This window comes from Canis lupus, chromosome 13, assembly GCF_011100685.1.
Source record: "Canis lupus familiaris isolate Mischka breed German Shepherd chromosome 13, alternate assembly UU_Cfam_GSD_1.0, whole genome shotgun sequence".
Classification (NCBI taxonomy): Eukaryota; Metazoa; Chordata; class Mammalia; order Carnivora; family Canidae; genus Canis; species Canis lupus.
The window spans coordinates 36,917,397-36,934,735 of NC_049234.1; positions in this window are offsets into that span (position 1 = coordinate 36,917,397).

Sequence of the window (17,339 nt, forward strand, 5' to 3'; positions counted from 1 at the left end):
AATGGTTACACGATCATTTTAATGCATCCAATCTAAGACTTAACAGATTTTTTTTTTTTTTTAGTAAATATGGCATCTCTACATACTTAATATAAACAAGAACTAGGGGTGGTGGAAGGGGAGGAGGGCGGGGGGTGGGGGTGACTGGGTGGCGGGCACTGAGAGGGGCACTTGATGGGATGAGCGTTGGGTGTTATTCTGTATGTTGGCAAATCGAACACCAATAAAAAATAAATTTATTATTAAAAAAAAAAGAACTACAAACAAATTTAAATAAAACTAAGGGGATCCCTGGGTGGCTCAGCAGTTTAGCGCCTGCCTTCAGCCCAGGGCGTGCCCCTGGGTCCCGGGATCAAGTCCCATGTCTGGCTCCCTGCATGGATCCTGCTTCTCCCTCTGCCTGGGCCTCTGCCTCTGTGTGTGTGTGTGTGTGTGTTTCTCTCATGAATAAATAAATAAAAATCTTTAAAAAAAAAAAAAAAAACTAAGGGTCTGGATACAGCAGTGCTCCCTGAGATGACATGGGACTGAGGTTTGAGCAGCACGGAGGAGGTGCCGGATGGGGCCAAGGCCACGGTGTTTGTGGGCGAGCTCACACGCGTGCACCCCGTGGCCCCCTGGATGGGCCTCAGCTTTCCATCCAAGGACGACACCCGCCCGCCCTCCCTGCCCAGCCCTGCAGACCGGCCCGGCCCAGGCCGCCAGCAGCCACTCCTCTCCTCCTCCCCAGCACGAAGCAAAAATCCACAGAGCGTGAGCACCCACACACACACTCCCCCTTCCACCCAAAGATCAGTGAGCTCCTCCCACGGTGGGAGCCGTGGGGACACATCCAGCAGCTCCCCCAGCCGCGCCATCCGGGCCCTGGACGGCTCATTAGATCATACAAGGTGCGGGTAATTATCCGGAAAAGCAACACTACTTGCCCATGATGCCTGATTTCCCACCACCCTCTTAGCTTCCCCTTGTGGCAAAGGGAAGGATCTGGGCCCCAGGGCCCAGGGTAGCGGCGCGTGTGCTGGGGGAGAGCTGGCTCTGGGGCTCGGGGGCCCTGTGTCACACGGATGGAGGGATTTCGACCACGCTTGGGAAGAGAGCCAAAGCAGGATCCGCCCTGCAGGAACCGCCTGGCCTGGGGGACACCCCACCCCGGCCGGCTTTGCTTCCCCTTCGTCAGCCCGAGTGCGGCCTGGCCCGGCCCACGGCCAGTGAGTTCTCAAGGTCCTGGGACAGGACAGGGCTGCCCGCCTGCCCGGATTTCCTGACGGTGTCTCCATGGCAGAGCTGAGGAAAGGCCAACGAGCCAACAGGACAGCCACGAGGTTTCCGGGCGTCATGAGACTCCGCGCTGACGTCAGGGCACACTCCGCGACTGTCCTCTTCACGCTGGGAAGCCAGGGAGGGCTGGTGTCCCCCAGCGGCCACAACCTTCACTGACGGCTCACCCACCCCAGGGGCCCCGTGAGCCACCCCACACTTGCGTCACTGGGCTCTGAGGACCGGAGCTGAGAAAGATGGGAGCCCCATTTGGCAAGTGGGTAAAGGAGGCTTGGTCGGCCCGGCCACCTGCCGGTTGTCCAGCTCACGGGGTGTTCAGGGACACCCAGCGCCACACAGCTCTCCGCCCTTTTCCCATGGCCCCTCTCTTCCTGCCTCCTGTCTGACTGCCCGTCTGTCCAGGGAGCCTGAGAGCGTTCGGACCCTCTCCAAGCCCCCTGGATGATGCAGAGGCACGCAGCACTTCTCCGGGGCCTCGGCCGTGGGCCCTTGCTGACTGCTGGGGGTGGTGCATGGGAGCTGGGAGGCTGCTGCCCGGAGTGGGTGCGGGCTGGGCTGGGCTGGGCTGGGCTGGCCCGGGTGCCTGTGCTGGCATCTGCAGGGCTCCCTCGAGCCCAGCTGGTGGGGCCCACAGGCAGGGGCTCAGATACTTGCATTAAAACCACAAGGCCACTGGGCTGCGTGTGGGGTGCACGCACATGGGCCCATGCAGGGGCTCCACAGGGGAGTCTCAGTAAAGGGGTTCCCAGGCGCTGTGCCTGCTGTGGAGCAAGGGGGACAGGTCGCCGAGGAAGGGGGCGTGGGTGCACGAGGGCAGCTCGCTCTGGGAGGCCAGGGAAGGGCTTCTCTCACCTCGGGCTCTGTCCATGGAGGAGGAGCGCACACCCTCTGTGGGAGACGCAGCCCCTCTGAGCTCGTCGTGCCTGAGCAGCCGGCTGTGTCTCCACGCTACTCAGCAGACTGTGAGGAGACCTCGTTACTTGGACGGTAGGTCCCTTCTCCGAAGCAGGGACGCGGAGGGCATAAGCAGAGTGTGGAAGTTTCCAGACTAAGGGGTAAGAGACTCAGGGCTGTCCCAGGGCTGCCACGATGGTGGGGACAGTCCCTTTCCGGGGCCCAGCCCCTTGAGGGTGTCCAGGACTGAAGGACGTCCCCCCAAACGCATGTCCCCTCAGACCTTCAGAATGTGACCTTGTTTGGCAACAGGGATGTACTGAGCTCAGGTGAGGACACCCTGCACTAAGGTGGGCCTGGGTCCCGCCACTGGTATCCTAGGGCGGCCATGGGAAGACACGTGGGGAAGGCCGCCGCCAGTGGGGGCGGAGGTCACAGGGCTGCGCACCCCAGACCAGCAATGCCAAGGACTCCCGGCCACCGACGGAGCCGTGGGGGCTGAGCCCCGGGAAGGAGCCGGCCCTGCCGACCCACGGGCTTCCCGAGCCACGACAGGACACGTGTTGGTGCCTGCAAGCCGCCAACTTTGTGGACCTTTGCAAGGGCAGCTGCGGGAGACAGCACAGGAGGCCGAGGGGATGGGGTCCTGCTCCCTCCTTTGCCTCGGATTTCAGGGGAGGGCCTCAGGCACCTTTGAGGTGAAGGAAAGATTTGGGGTCCAGAGAAATCTTCCGGCCACTCGGCTCTGCCCCCTGCACCCAGGTTTGCAGCATATGCTCATCCCTGCACGTTCAGGACACGTGTGCGGTGGGGCCGGTTCAACAAAGCCAGAGAGAGAGGTGGGGTGAGCCTGCGTTGGGCCCCCAAGGTGGTAGGGCTGGGCGGTGGGCACCCCTGGTACCCAAGTGCAGGTGGAGCCGGGCACCCGAGGCCCTGAGAGGGCAGCAGGTCCAGCCAGTGATGCCCCCGCCGAGGCCTGGGACGCTGCGTGCACACCCACCTGCTGGGAGAGGCTGCGGCTGGTTCATCAGGCCTCACACAGGGGACTGGGCAGCAGGCAAGTGTCTGGGCTTGGAGCGGGAACACGAGCAGGGCAGGGGTCAGGACAGGGCTGTCAAGTCCCACTACGTGACCCCTCGAGGCCTGGCTTCCTGGTTTGTGTGATAAGAATTCTCCTTTCTCCTCACAGCCGTGCCTTAGACCCCACGTGCGGGTGTGCCCCGGGCGCCTTGCATTGGAGCTGGCCCACAGCAGGGGTTCCTGGGAGAAAGGTGGTGGCTGTTGCTTCATGTCCAAAGGGGTGGTAACAAGTCCCGCAGAAGCTGGGGACCGCCGGCATAGACGGGGATGAGACCAGAGACGGGCATACAGCGACGAGGAACAGCGCCTGGGTGCCGGGGAGGAAACGTGGGCTGGCGCAGGAGAGCGGCTGAGGTCAGGTGCCCGGTGGGGATGGGACGAGGCCGATGGCCAGAGGGGTCCAGCAGCTCTGCTGTGACCTCAGCCGGGCTTGGGCAGACGGGGCACCAGGGGGGTGGTCTGGCCGCCCCGTCCAACACTCAGGTGAGCGAGGGCCTCGGGAGTCCAGTAGCGCCATCCGACTCCCTTGGGTGTGGCCCTGCAGGCTGCCAGCTGGGGCCCGTGGGTGCCAGTTGTCTCTTTGGACGGCAGCAGGCTCCAGCACCTCCGAGAAAGGCCCCGTGTTGCTCCTTCACCAGCCACCACCCACTGAGCAAAAAAAAAAAAAAAAAAAAGCAAGAGAAACAAAGGATGCTGGAAGGTGGAAGGTAGCCCTGGGCTCCGGGGCCTCCAGCTGAGACGGACCCAGAGGCCATCTGGTGGACCCGCGCCCCCTGCACGCAGGCGGGTGTGTCTCCAGGGAACCGATCCGGAGAAGGAAGGGCATTGAAGGGTGCTCTGGGAGCCTCTGTCCGGCTGGTGGGCTGCTTGGACTCTGCTGAGCCTAACTTGAACACCCCCGGGGGCTGGGGAGCTCACTCCCTTGCTGGATGTGCTCCTCCACACCGAGCTGCTCGGCGCCCGATACCTTCAGCCCACATTCGCTCCTCGCCCATCAGACCCTGCTTTGGAGACTAAGGCATTTACCGAGTCCCCAGTCAGTCCATCGAAGGGGCACATGTGTTCCCATCTGAACAGCTCTGAAACCAGGGTGCATCCACCATCAACGGTGTCTTTCGAGATAAATGGCAATCTTTTTTTTTTTCTTCTTTTTAGTAATGCCCCAAAAATAACAGTGGGTATTAAAATCGACAGTGTCTTAGATTAGATGCAACGCAGCCTGTGCTGGCAGCTGGCCTCCGTGATGTCATGCACAGCTGCACACCCCCAGGTGGGAAACAGCAGCCCCCAAAGCCAGAGAGGTTGAGCATGTGCCCAAGGGCACACAGCTGAGATGCCACAGACACCGTGTGCGACCCCCGCCCCCACCGGACTGCGAACCCGCGCCTCCCACTGAACCCGAGCTGCTCACTGTGCGTTCGGCCAGGACCCCCCAGGCTGGGGTTCAGGCGCTGCTCACCGTGGGCCCCGGCCAAGCCTTCACACCCTGACCTGCCCCCCACCCTGTCCTCAGCTGCTGCGGACGCACCAGGCGGGCAGCAGGCTCTGCCCCCCTCAGAGGCCAGGAGAGGCCAGTACGGCTCTGAGGCTCCCGTCGGCCCCTCATTGTCCCCGTCATCTGCTTCTGCGTGAGGTGAGATCTGGGAGCAGGCATGTCCTGCAGGTTCATCCATCGCAGGCTGCAGGCTTGCTGGGCTGTCCGTGTTCCCGCCACTGAGCTGCAGGGCCCAAGGCGGCGGCCGTCCCCAGGGGCCAGATCACAGCACCCCTCGGGGGACCTCAGGGAGGGACTTCCGGTCCTCGAAGGGGTCTCCCTCCAGAGGCTGAGGACACGGGCCAAGGTCGAGGCACCCCTCCTCCCCCGCAGAGCTCTCACGATGTCCTCCCAGCAGCGAGCCTGTGGCCTCTCTCCGCTCAGCCTGCACTTCTGTCCCACGTGAGCATCACAGGTGCCGCCCGCCTTCCTGGGGCTCTTGTGAGGCCCAGACACAGGGCAGGTGGAAAGGGGCCCCGAGACCCTGGGAGCTCTGTGACTCGCCCCAGGTCGTCACTCAGGGTGGTCAGTGTGCAGCTGCTCGTCCCCAGGCTTCAGGGGACTGACTCCCCTTCGGGCCTGGGCCCCGGCTCCGGGCACCCCTCACACCTGACACCAGGCCTCCCCCGGAGGTGCGGGCAGTGGCGGAGGCCTCAGTGGGTGAGCCGCGACACCCATGCCGCATGCACCCACCCTCCACGTGCCACACGTGGATGGAACGGCGAGCGGCGTCCAGGATCCCACGGCCTGCTGCCAACTCCCACGGTGGGCCGGTCGCTGCAACATCCTGAGCCGCCCCCGCGTCCAGCTCACGGGGCTGGGGTGACGTCTGAGTCAGGCACCCCGGTCGCGGTCCTGCCCCGTGCCTGGCATGTCACGGAGTAACTGGAAGCCACTGCCGTGACCTTCCCGCCAGGCTACTCCGTGTCCTAGTGAGACTTTCTCTCGCCGTTCTGTGTCCCCCCAACAAGAAGGGGCCGCAGGGAGATTACACGGGGTCCCCTTGCAGTACTGGGCCTGGGGCACAGGGCGGGGGGTATTCCGGGGACCTGTTTGCACACCAGACGAAGGAGGTGTGCTCTTCTCCTGGTGACCTTTCACCTCGCCCCAAGAGAAGCAGGCATCTGTCCACGACCCCCACGTGCCGCCGGCTGGAAATGCTGGCAACACGCGTGGACTCGTGACAGGACTTGAAGATTGAGGAAAGAAGGTGAGGTCTCCCCAGGGCCACATGCACAGGGACAATGGTCAGACACAGGACCCTATTCTCTGCGGGGCGTGGGCAGGAGGGGCCACTACGGGAGCCTGGGCTGCAGGTGCACAGCGGCTTCTGCGCCCCCGGAGGCCAAACCAGGATACGAGCCACCGTCACGGTCAGGCCAGAGGAGGTGAGAAGCCGGAACCCTGCCGCATGGTGAGCCCTGCCCAGGGGCTCCATCCGTGACATGGGGCCACTCGGGCCTGGGGCAGGGTCAGGGCCCATCCACTGTCTGCCCGCGTGCACACCTTGGCCGCCCCAGGCTCGCTCGTCTCCATCTGCCTCGACACCTGGGCCTCTCCCTCATCCAAGCCACAGCCAACCAGCTGCACCCCTGATGCTCCCAGAGTTGTTGAGATGCCACAGCATGGGGGTGGGCAGGACTGTGCCTGGGCCCTGAGGGGGACGATGCCCCAGGTGTGCACCTGCACCAACCAATGGGAGGCAGGACCCAAGAGAGACATGGGCACCCCTCTCCCTTCCTCCCAAGGGCCCTGGCTCATGGCTTCCCCAGACGAGCTGACTGGAGGTGCCCCTGGCTGGCTGGGCTGCCTGTAGACCGACCCACCCAGCCTCCTTGCAGCTTGTCCTGGAGCCATGGCAGGGGGACAGCCCAGCACCACGTGTTCCTTCCCATCTCGTGCTGACTCACATCCCTTTTCCCTCACCCTGGCTGCCTTAAGATTGCAACTGCCCAAAAAAGCAATAGTACGTAACCCTTGCCTCAGGCTCTGTTTTCTGAGAAACAGGACCAAGGGCCCTGAGAGTCCTATCTGATGACCTTCATCTTAGACACTAAGATGTTTCTATGGTACAGAAACAAAGGGAAATTCCTTTTTTCCATTTTGTCCTCTAAAAGAAGGGAACAGAAAGCAGACACAAAACCTTAGGAACATTTGTTCACGAAGGAGGTTTTGAGATGAGATGCAGAAGGGGCGTTTAAAGAGTTTTCACACTTGAGGGAGAGCTAGGAGCTCTGCAGGGCAGGGCGGTCCCAGAGTGAAGAGGGGAACCCAAGAAGGTGCAGGAGGCACAACCCAGGGTTTGCACGCGCACGCCCAGGAACATTTTCCAGAGGGGGAAGCCGATGGCTCCGCTGTGTTTCGAGGCATAGGCGGTAGCTCCTCTGGGTTAGAGGAGGAACGTCAGGAGAGGCAAATGGAAGACCAGGTCTGAGAGCAGGAAGGCGGGCTTCATCCTTGCCCGCAGGAAGCCTCAGGCCTTGAGGCAGAGCTGGGACGTGTTCGGAGACAGGAGGGTCAGCTCAGTGGGTGCTGGGGTCCTGGGTCAGTGTAGACACCCAGGAGAGTGAGGGCGGCCAAACGCAGGAGGGCATGGCCGTGGGAGGGCAGGCGAGCAGGTGCAGGAGGAAGGAGGCAAGGACGCACCCGCCTGGCCCCCGTCGCCGCATGGAGGGGCTGTGGGTGATGCACAGCGCGGGGCTGCGTGTGACTCCAGACTCCGGCTCGTGGTGCAGGGATGGATCATGCGGCCCTCCCGGAGGTGGTGCCTCTGGGAGAGGAGCAGATTTAGGGCGACTAATACTACAGTTTGGACACTTCAATTTTTGTTTAAAGATTTTATTTATTTATTCCTGAGAGACACACAGAGAGAGAGAGGCAGAGACACAGGCAGAGGGAGAAGCAGGCTCCATGCAGGGAGCCCGATACGGGACTCGATCCTGGGTCTCCAGGATCATGCCCTGGGCAGAAGGCAGGCCCTAAACCGCTGATCCACCCAGGGATCCCCTGGGCACTTCAATTTTTGATGCCCTTGTGACATCTAAGAGAAGACACCCGACAGGCGGCAGCTCCGGGCTGTGGTGGGCACAGCCTGGAAGAGAGGCTGAGGCCGCAGGGAGGAATCCTTAACAAACAGATCGACCGAATTCATGGGCAAGAGGATGCAAAAACGATGAGCAGAGACTCACGGCGAAGAGAGGAGAGGGCGGGAGGGGGAGGCAGAAGGAGTAAGGACAGAACAGTAGCAGCGCCAGAGGGGTAGGCGAGCGGGGAAAGACTCAGATCCTTTTAGTTCCAGAATTTTAAAAACTTTCTTTAGAAATGTTCAACATTTGTTTTCTGTATAGAAATGTCTTCAGCAACCCCGTGTTTCTGTAGCTTCTGCTTGAACACCTCCAGCGATGAGGAGCTCACTCCCACGACTCAGGATGGCTCTTGTGCTAGAATGCTGTTCTGTATATTGTGACCAAGTTTGCCTTGCTGGGTTCCCATCCTCTGGGGCTGGGTTTGCCCTGATGCCCTAAGATGCGTCTCTTTTCTCCAGCAAAGGATTGACTCTAGAGTTCAGAGGCAGTGACCATGTCCCCCATGACTTCCCTCTTCATATTGATGGACCACGGTGCACAGTGACCGTCCATACTGGCTATCCGTAGTCTTTAGGGATCCCACTGACTGTCCCTCCCAGGGCCACACTGACCATCCACACTGACAATACATAGTTCATATGGACCATCCATGGTCCACGGTGACTGTCCACTGTGGACAGTCTGCTCCATCCTGGATCTGCATTGATCTTCTACGGTCCACATGGACCACCCATGGTCCACATGGACCATCCACCACCCACGTGAATCATCCATAGTCCACATGAACCATCCACAGCTCATGTGGACCACCCACGGCCCACATGGACCACCCACAGCCCACATGAACCACCCATGGCCCACATGGACCACCCACGGCCCACATGGACCACCCACGGCCCACATGGACCACCCATGGCCCACATAGACCACCCACGGCCCACATGGACCACCCACGGCCCACATGAACCATCCATGGCCCACATAGACCACCCATGGCCCACATGGACCACCCACGGCCCACATGGAGTCCCATGGCCCACATAGACCACCCATGGCCCACATGGACCACCCACGGCCCACATGAACCATCCATGGCCCACATAGACCACCCATGGCCCACATGGACCACCCACGGCCCACATGAACCATCCATGGCCCACATGAACCATCCATGGCCCACATAGACCACCCATGGCCCACATGGACCACCCACGGCCCACATGAACCATCCATGGCCCACATAGACCACCCATGGCCCACATGAACCATCCATGGCCCACATAGACCACCCATGGCCCACATGGACCATCCACGGCCCACATAGACCACCCACGGCCCACATGGACCATCCACGGTCCACATGGACCACCCATGGTCCACATGGACCATCCACCACCCATGTGAATCATCCACAGTCCACATGGACCATCCACGGCCCATGTGGACCTCCCATGGCCTACATAGACCACCCATGGCCCACATGGACCACCCACAGCCCGCATGGACCACTCACAGCCCTCATGGACCATCCACAGTCCAAATCTCTTATCTTGATTGTTTATGGAAAAATCCAGCTTGCTTGGTCAACCTCATAGCTAGTGACTTTCCCCGGCAGGTCAGAAGTGCAGAAGGTCAAGTCCCGCCCCGTGTTCGTGTCTGGGGCTGTGGGGTAAGGCTATGACTGCCATCCTGCTGATGGCAGCAGACAGCATCTGCTTCCGTGTTCCCACAGATGGGGCCTGGGGAGGAGACCAGCCCCTCAAGGCTGGTCTGGGGCCTCACCTGACTCCCCAAGATCCTCCAATGAAACGGTGGCACCTAACCAGGCTCAATACCAAATTCCCACTCTTCACTGTGCTAAGTACCCTTTTCAACAAAGGGGGGAATTGGGCCCAAAGTCCTTTCCCGGTCTGACTCATGAATTGTCTGCTGTCGTGAGCAGAGGGGCAGAAGGGGAGGGGATCCTGCGGTCAGGTGTTGGGCTGGGGTCACTCACTCATGGATCCATCTAGTTCAGGGCAGCTGCCCCACCCGCCTGCCCTCCAGCCCACCAGGCACACATCACCTGCCCCTTCCTCTGGGCGCCGACTCCAACGCTGGCCCATCCTCAACCGGGTGCCTCATCTCTACCATGAGCAGCCAGGTTTGAGCCGTATGCTTGTGCAGGGATGTGTGACATGTCTGGTGGCTGTGTCTACAGGAGGCCAAAGCACAGAGCACCCGGCGCTGTGCTCTAGACAGGGCTTCCTCCTGCTCTGGCTCGACAGCCCCAGGGGAGGGGAGGCTGGGGGACGAGAGAAGCCCTCAGGTCTGGGCCGAGTTGCCGAGCCAGACCCAGGAGGGCAGAACAGGATCTGCTGGAAGGAACAGCCTCAGCCAGGGCGCCGTGTCCAGGGCTCCACACCCATGATGTCAGGTGCTCCCAGCCAGCCCGTAAGTGAGGAGGCTCATCCCGTTTTCACGAAGACACTGAGGTCCAGAAAGGTGAGGTGACCAGAATCCAGGACTCCGGTCAGGAAAAAGAGGGTCCCCAGTAAGTGACTGGTGCGAGGCCACGGCTGGACTTGCCAGCTGGGGCCGGGAGGAGGTTGGAACTGCCAGTCTGGACACACAGGAAGTGTCGCCTGGATGGGACATCCGCCAAGTCCCCTCTTCTGCTCCTCCCTTCCGGCCAGCACCGGGGCCCTAGAGCTGCCCCTCTCTGCCCCCCGCCTCTCTCCACTCCACGTGGCCAGCCCCTCCAGAGCCCCCTAACTCCGCTTGGAGCACGGTCCCTCACGAAACCATGACCATGGCCAGGTGGAGGTGGCCACTGGTTCTGCAGCAGGGGGCGTGTGGGGCCTTATAACTGGGTCCGATCAGCACCTCCTGTACTTCAAACACACAACGTCGTGTCAGTTGCATCTCAGTGAAGCTGGAAGACATCCCTGCAAAGTGTCCTTGCTGCGCTGCGTGTGCCTGCCTGGATGAGCAGAGCTGATCACCGCCTCCATGAAGCCTCCCCTCTGACCTCCAGCCCCCCGCAGCATCCTATACCTCTCTCCCGGGGCCTATCACGGTGATGCGGGCCAGGGCTCTCGAGCTGGCCTTTTCCTTTTTTTTTTTTTTTTTTTTTTAATTTTTTTTTTAATTTTTTATTTATTTATGATAGGCACACAGTGAGAGAGAGAGAGAGGCAGAGACACAGGCAGAGGGAGAAGCAGGCTCCATGAACCGGAAGCCCGACGTGGGATTCGATCCCGGGTCTCCAGGATCGCGCCCTGGGCCAAAGGCAGGCGCCAAACCGCTGCGCCACCCAGGGATCCTGAGCTGGCCTTTTCCTAGAGGACCCGGGAGCGTCCCTTCGCTGGAGCAAGAGCAGCTGCATGCACGGAGCCCTGCTCCCGACAGCGCATCCCGCGCCCGGCCAAGCGGTCCTCCCCCCGGGACTCTCCCCGCTTCCCGGGAGCCAAACGGGATTTTTGGCCGGCCTGATGGAGGAGACATTCAAAAGCCCGGGCTGCCGCGTGAAATCTTCGCCTGGCACCTCCTTTGTGATTTTCAGGCTAAAAATAAAACACCCGGGGACCCCGATGGCTGCCATTGTTGCTGCTATTGAAACGTGATGAGCGCCTGATCAGAATTATTATGCATTGTTGACAGGGAGGCAACCGGCACTTATCTCCCAGTGTCTTTAAAAATAGAGCCTCTTCCTTTTGTGCCAGGGCAAAGCAATAATTTAGATAATTGAAACTCTGAAATGAGTTGGAGACGAATCACTGTGGCTTTGGGCCTTTTATGATACTTTTTCTTTGTATAAAAAAGAATGGAATCAGAAGAAGAAGTCTTGGCGCGCACAAAGACCCCGAGAGGACGAATGTCGGCGGTGTGGAGATCCCCGGCTCTGAGTCGGGATTACTGTCCTCCCCGGGCCACCAGAGCAGCCACCGCTCTCGGAGTCCAGGGTTGGCAAGCTTCTGGCTCTGCCGGGGCAGCGCTCGGGGGAGGAGGGCGCTCCCAGGGGCAAGGGCTCCCTGTGGGCAGGAGCTGCCCCTGGTGGGGAGGGGGCCGTCACCTGGACCAGCCCTTCTGCTCTCAGCCCTGGCGCGTGGCCGCCTGGCACTCGTGATGACAGGGCTGGCTTTGTTAGGGTTTGAATCCCACTTCAGTCACCAATCAGCTGTGTGACCCTGGAAACACGCTGGACATCACCAGGTCAGCTTCCTTAACTGTAAATTAGGAACCACAATGACAGGTGGGGCGCAAGGAGTAAAGCTGTTCATTTATATAAAGCATCTGGTTCACAGCAAAGTTGTCAGTAAATCTATTCATCATCCAGCCGCCCAGCCACCCAGCCATCCACCTACCTACCCATCTATCCACCCACACATCTACCATCCAACCATCCATCTATCCACCCCCTCCCCACCCATCCATCCATCCATCCATCCACCCAACTATCCATCCCCTACCCACCCATCTATCCACCCAACCACCATCCATCCACCATCTACAATCCATCCATCCATTCATCCACCCACCCACCCACCCATTGATCCACCCATCCACCTGCCCATTCATACATCTACCCAACTGCCCACCCACCCATCTATCAAATCACCCACTTATCAATCTCTCCCCCACACATCTGTCTACTTATCTTTCTTCCCCTCCTCAATCTCTTCATGGATCAGACCTAGGCCAATTTGCACCAAAGGTTGTGACAAAGTTCATTAGAACCAGGATTAAAGTCATCTGACTCTAACCCCATGCTCTTCCCACAGTCCTGAGCTGAGACACACAGGTGAAAGTGGCTCAGGGCTGAGTGGTCCTGAGACCAGGCTGGGGTTATGGTGATTCAGTCCTCATCAGGGATTCCCAGGTGTTCTCTCCTTCTGGGCACAAAGGAGATCTGCCTTTTTCCTATCCCCTCGTGTCTGGCTAGAGCCACGCAGGTGGGGTATAGACTGGAACATGGACCTGCTGGTGTGAGACACCCTCCTTGCCTTCCTCCAGCTGGAGTAGGCAGGATCTCGGAGGCGGTGGCTCTTCTGTCAGCTGGGGTACAAGCTACTATGGTGAGCAAAGCACCCTGCTGGCCTACGCGGGCATGAGAAGGAAGCCGTCGTGACGTTAAGCCGCAGAGATGTGGGAGCCGTGGCACAGCACAGCTCAGCCTGTCCTGACCGAACTTCCATCTGCAGGTCTCGGCCTCCACTTACCCTCTGTACTAGTCTCCTGGGGCTGCTGTCACAAGAGGTCACAGGCGGGTCACCTAAAGCCACCGAAATGCATTCTCTCATAGTTCTGGAGGCCAGAAGCCTGAAATGTGTTGTCTGTGTTAAATCTGGTCAAATCTGTGGATTCTCCTAGCTTCGGGGGTGGCCCCACAGCCCTTGGTGATCCTTGGTTCATGGCCACACGGCCCCGATCTCTTCCTCGGTCTTCACACGGTCTTCATTCCTCTTCTCACAAGGACACCAGTGACTGGATTAAGGGTCTGCTCACTCTAGTTGTCCTCATCTTCAGGAATTGGCAAAGATCCTATTTCCAAATAAGACCACATTTTGAGGTTCCAAGCGGACATGACTTTGGGAGACACCATTTGACCCCACATACCACCCCCACCACCTTTAAAGAAGACTCTTTATGTGCCAGCACTTCAGTGGCATTCGCCGAGGAGACAGGGATGAAGCATTCCGTGACAGGCGGAATGCTGGAGATGATGGGCTTGGATGAGTTCATAGTCTGACGGCAGAGGCAGGAGAGCCCCCAGACACTCTCTAAGGGTGGAGAGTGGGCATGGGTGAACCACCGGCTGCTGCTGGTGCCTCTTGAGCCTGGGGGTACGTGTGTCTTGCCCACCTCTCAGCCTCCAGCACCCAGTTCGGGGCTGGCATGAATGGGTGCTTGGGTTCTGTTAGGGGATCCATCCCCCCCTCACACACATCACCCGCTTGCCTCCTGCCACCCTCACTATTTGCAGACCATCTGTGAGTGATAATGCGCCAGGCCAGTGTGGCGGCAGCCCAACTGAAAAGGCCCTGGATCTGCTCAGGAAGGCTGGCCCAGGCCCCTGGCTCTCTCGCAGTCATGGCTCTGAAAAGGCACCCACAGGCCCGTGCATCATGCCAATTCCCCGGGCAGGTGTCAGCCCCACTGAGCAGGAGACTGCACAGAGCTTACAGTTCTTCTGATTTCCAACCTGATTTTCAGGGTGACAGGCTTCAACCCACCACCCACAGTTCTTGATGGGCCAGAGCTGGGGGCTGCGGCCCCTGCCCCACCTGGACCGCACATACTCTCCCCTCCACTCCTCCTGGCGATCGCCACTGTCCACCCTCCCGTGACCTCCCAGAGGAGGTGCCAGCCTCTTCCTGTCCGAGTAGAGACCATGGCTGACCCCCAAACTGCCCAGGCCACTTCTGAGACCCAGCACTTGGTCCTGGGACCCAGAGTTTAGGGGGGACATGAACAAATGGGTGTGTGTAGAGGACACTGACCAGAATGCCGAGGGGCCTGTGAAGCATCACTGGACACTAAGGGGAGGTGGCAGGAAGAAAGGCAAGGAAGCTACATCACAAGGCAGGGGTTCCTGGGCCCTCGGGAGCGGGGAGGGTGAGGACCACTTCGCTTAGGTTCACCACTGGCCACTGTGTCCGCGTCTGCGGGATAGAACATGACATGCGGTCCTGGTGCCCTGGGAACCAACACACATGGCGCGGCCCTCAGGTGCACCCGGGCTCCTCAAGGGCTGAGGGTTCCAGGGGGACCTAGGGCAAGCAGGCAGCCGTTACAGAGACGTGAATGCAGGACCCACTGGGGACGGGCTGTGATGGCTGCTCATGGGCAGAGCCGGGGATGCTCGGCCCCTGTGACGTGCTGCAGTGTGCCTCACAGGGCTTGGGCCTCGTGGCTATTTTCCTGGTGAGCTCCTGATTATTTAGAGGATTCTCTGCTTTTATTCCCAGTTCACAAAACTAACGCTGCCATCCACCAATCAGTTAGAAACAAGTGGGTTTCCACCTGCTACTCTCAGGGGACCTGGGAGCCCCGGCTCCTTCCTGAGGGGCAGTGAGAGGGGTGACTAAGGTCACCTAGGATTTGCTCCTTCTCCAGAGCCTCTGGTCCTCGGGGAGTCCACGGTCCCCACTCCCCTAGGGCCCCCGCTGGAGGCCCGTACTTTGGGGGATGGAGGCTGGGGGCTTCGAAGCCTGATTCTCCAGGGCACTTGCGAGCAGCAAAGCAATCGATGCTGCTGGGGCCTTCTGGGTCTCTGGCGAGCCTCGGGGGTGTGAGTGCAGGGTGAGCGGGGTGGCCTGCCTGGCCCCCCAGGGACCCAGCAGGCCTGTTGGCCCACCCCCGGAAGGTGGAAGGTGTCGACGGGAGGTGAGAAGGGCACGCGGGACTCTGGGGAACAAAATCACAGCTTCCCCTCCAGCCTTGGCTCGGGTGCACATCAGCTGTGTGACCCGAGCCAGCAAATTGACCTCTCTGAGCCTGTTTTCTAAGGGGCAGATTAGGGATAATAACGGGAGTCAGGCACAGAGCAAGGATTAAGTGGGATCATTCATTTGGCAGAGTTCCTGACTCAGCAAGGGGAACAGTCATTGCCGAGGCCCGAACCGCCGGCCTCACGAGGCCACTCCTCACTCCCAAGGTCCCCCTGGATCCCCTGCGAGCCAGCGTGTCACCTGGGCCCTCCCTGGCCTAGCCTCTCGCCCATGCACTGCCCACGCCAGGCCCACGGCGCTCAGGCTTGCTCAGAGGCCTCCCGGGCACGGGGGCTGGCCTCTCCTGGCCTCTCCTGCAGCCTACAGGTGGACTCCCAGCCAGGAACCGCGGGGCCTGTTTGCATCCTAGGTCAGCATCCGGAACGCGTGACCACAGTGGGGGGCTCACAGCAACACCCCGGTCACCATTCTGCAGGCCAGAAGCCTGGGATCAAGGCGCTGCGGGGCCGCACCTGCTCTGAGGGCTGTAGGGGAGGCTCCAGGGTCCCCGCGCCTCTGCCTCCACGTCCCCCAGGCCATTCCTCTCCAGCCCTCTGCTCTTCCGCCTCCTGTAAGGACGCTTGCCATTGGGTCAGGGTCCCCCGAGGCGCTCAGAATGATCTCACGTGGAGGCCCTGACCCTAATTCCACCTGCAAGGACACTTTGTCCAAACAAGGCCTCGTCCACGGGCTCCTGTGCCGCCGTTCCTGCCTCCTCCGCCTGCCCACTGTCCAGCCAGTTCACACCCAACCCGGGTGGGGCCAGGCCTCGAGTGAGAATCTGCCCAAAAGGGGGCTGAGGGCTGCCCATGGCTGCCTCCGCTCAGACACCAAGGAAGCAACAACACACCGGAGCCTGGTCCAGGTCCCGTTCGACAGTGCATCATGCCTCCTGGACCCTCAAAGTCCTTAGATTCTCTTAAATGGTCAGAGAATAAATTGCCTCCAAGAGGGTCCTCCCAAGGCCAAGATGCACGGCCATCAAACAGTTGCCATGGGGCCTCCTTCCTTCCTTCAGGAGCTTCTGGGGTCACGGCTCTGCCTCCAGGATGACACGGCAGGTGGGTCTGGGCCCGGGGTCCCTCTACATCTCCGGGTCCTGCACAAACATCTAAGACAACAAAACCATTCGGAGGAATTTACGCCGCGGGCCTTCCCATGAGGACCTCTGTCCCCAGCACAGATGAGGTTCTAGGTTACATTTTTGCAAAGCATAGAGGGACAGCCTTCAGATGGGTCTTTCTTATTACATTCCTCTATGAAAGCTGGGGACGGCCGTAGCGGGGAGCGCCGGCGTGGTGACCGCAGGGTGTCCTGCAGCTCGGGCCCGACCCCGGGACCCGGGCACCAGCACCGGGCGAGATGGAGGCTTGCGGGGGCGTGCACACGACCCGTGTCAGGTTTTACAGCACTTCCTACGAGGAAAGGGACTGGGTGATTTGGTCTAAGGGCTGTATTCACTTGACGTTGAAATAAAAATAAAAGCATTTTTTTTTTTACTGTTAGGATTTTTTAATTGAAGAATAATTACTGCACAATGTTGTGCTAGTGTCAGGTGTACGACACAAAGCATCCTACGCCCAGACCCAATTCTCCGGGGCCTGCCCCACCAGGCAGCGTGACAGGTACAGTGACCCGTCGCACAGCCTGTGGGGAGGAGCACACCCCGTTAAGAGGAAAGGGGAGCCATCCATCTCCACATGCTCACTCCTCCGCCCACTCGGGGAGACACCCGAAGGCCCTGGCGAGGACGTGCCTGACGGACACGGGGCCTGTGGGCACCCATGAGGACACCAGAGTGCAGGGGGGCAGCAGCTGCTATGCCGACCACGGGCCTCGGGACCTGGTGCCATGGCTCGGCCCCCAGAGAAGCCCCGCGAGCGTCCCGCATGCAGCACAGTGGCTCCCGCAGACGGAGACAGTGACCCAAGTGCCCACCGCCTGGCCTTTCTGGGGCACTGGCAGCGGTGGTGGCGGAAGCGGCCGGTCCTGGGC